At 28.1% G+C, this 2,392-nt stretch overlaps 1 pseudogene; it reads left to right on the top strand.

Annotated features, from left to right (window-relative positions):
- The first annotated feature begins 808 nt into the window (after positions 1-808).
- LOC149232558 (clavaminate synthase-like protein At3g21360 pseudogene) lies at positions 809-1,262 on the top strand (annotated as a pseudogene).
- The last annotated feature ends 1,130 nt before the right edge of the window (positions 1,263-2,392 follow it).

The following is a 2,392-nucleotide window of genomic DNA, read 5'->3' as shown; positions in this document are numbered from 1 at the left end:
GTCCTCGGCATCTTACCCAAAATGTTATAAAACTTATAATGGGCCCTTCTACCTCTCATAAACGAAAACCAAGTTTAATTGTTGAAGCGTGAACATCACACCTGAGAAAACTTTTTATTAGATCCCTATTACACGAAATGACACAAGTCCATATGCACTCCTATTCCTCTTTTATTCTATTGGGAGAGACTTGCTTCTTCGAAGCTCCTCTTATTTAAAATGTTATAAATATCAAAATTTCCTCTATTAACTTAAAATCTATTATTTTATGTTATTTTATAAAAACAAGGTAGATATGCTTATTTTATAATTGTGATATAATAATATTTTATTTAAAAAATTATAAAACATATGAATTTCATCCACATTTATAACATAGTTTTTAACCAAAAACCTATTACCTTATATAATATGTAAAATTTCTACTCAAACCTATTAGCTTGTATAATATATAAATATTCTATTTACAAGTAAGGCAAGGCCACTTTATGGTTAAAAGTTTCCTTTTGGCTTACACATATTCTATCTGCTTGCGGACTAAGGTGTTACCCACATTGAGGCAAGTAACCAAAGGTCTAGAATAGAGACCTAACTTCAATCCACTAAAATAAACGTTATACTGTAGATTCAGGCGAGCATTCTGAACAACAACGAAATAAACGATGGAAGAATTGGCCGGTTTGAAACTAGGGACGATTGCCCAACAGAAGATTCTCGATGATGGCAGCCTCTTTCCCATGGTTCTGCTGCCTCCAAATGAAATCCCCTCAATTGGGTTCCTTGTCAACGCCATCCAACCGAACAAGGAATGGATCGACAATCAGCAAAAAATGGAGGATATCCACTGAGAAATGCATCAGATTTCAATGCAGTTGTCGAAGCATTTGGATGGGAAGAACATCCATATCTGGGCTTAGCTTTAAGGACCAGGGCTGAAGGAAGGGTTTACACTACAAACGAAGCTCCTGCGGAACAGAACATTAAATTCCATCATGAGATGCCTATGGTAAGCCGATCCTCTTTGCATTCCACACTACAGGTTCCGTTTCCTATTTCTGGCTCTTCAAACTGATTCTCGGCTCTCTGGCTATTTTTTTTTTAAGTTCCCATTTCAGTTTGATAGTTTTCCCACCAAATTAATTTTCTTCTGTGAGATTGCACCTCCGGAGGGAAGGCAGACAGCAATTGTTTTAAGAAATAAGGTCACCCAACGAATGGAACAGAAATTTCCACAACTTGTTAAAAAACTGGAGGGGGGCTGATTTATTCCTGTACCGTCCCCCAGGAAGACAATCCTCAATCCTTTATATATATATATATTTAAATTAATTATAATATATGTTTTTACCAATTTTAAGGTTATATCACTTCATATTTCTTCGAAAAGTAAATTAGCATTATCTTTTTAATAATGTTAATATTTTGAAAATGTTTTATTTTTAATTTTAAAAAACCATATTTTAATGATGATTTTTTTAAATTTTTAAGTAATTGAGTTGAGAGGTTAATGTAAGTGGATGCGTAAGCATTTCAGTGTAAGTGGATGTGTAAGTTTTTGTGTCTATACCTTAGTTCGTTGAGTTGACAAGTGTCTCTCTAAAATAAAAATAAAAATAAAAAGTATGCTCTAAATAGAAAGATAATGTTCACTATAATAATTAAAAGAATATGGTATAAAAAAATTAGAAGTATAATAAATGTTTGAGTAAAATGTTTAAATCTTAAATTAATTAAACTATTTGAACATCTACGTTAACTAATTTATGTCGATATCAAATTCATATATATCTATATATATAAACAGAAATTTAAAATAAAATATTTTAATACGAATTAATATTCACACACACACACACATATATATATATATATAAATATATTGATAATAAAAAAGCATTTTAATTTGCACTATAAAAATCTGGATGTACATGTATAAAATATTTTAATGTCAATGATTGATATATTGTATATCATTTAAAAACAAATGTATATAATATGAAAAATTGTTTTTATTATTAAAACTTATATTTAGTCCTATACATACTTTATATCACATTAAAAAATACAATTAAAAAATTTGAAAATAACACATTGTATTTTATACTCTAAAAAAAAATGTACATAAAGAAATTTGATTCAGCTCTGCTCATATTACATCTGTATTTAAAATAGTAAATTTAAAAATAAAAATTATAATCCCTCCTTGATGTTAATAAGTTTAAGCTTATTCATATATATTAGCATCTTCTGATAATATTATTTTATTAACTATTTAATATAAAAATAATGTGTTTTTTATATATAAAAGTTAAGGAAAAAATCAATTATACTTTTTAAATATATCAATGTTTTAATATCTAAATAAAAATGAAATAATAAATCAACCAAGTAG

Source organism: Pinus tabuliformis, chromosome J (genome assembly GCF_031772625.1).
Source record: "Pinus tabuliformis cultivar Carrire ecotype Pingquan chromosome J, CPIR1, whole genome shotgun sequence".
NCBI lineage: Eukaryota > Viridiplantae > Streptophyta > Pinopsida > Pinales > Pinaceae > Pinus > Pinus tabuliformis.
The sequence above is the reverse complement of the archived record's forward strand: the minus strand, read 5'-3'. Positions and strand labels throughout refer to the sequence as shown.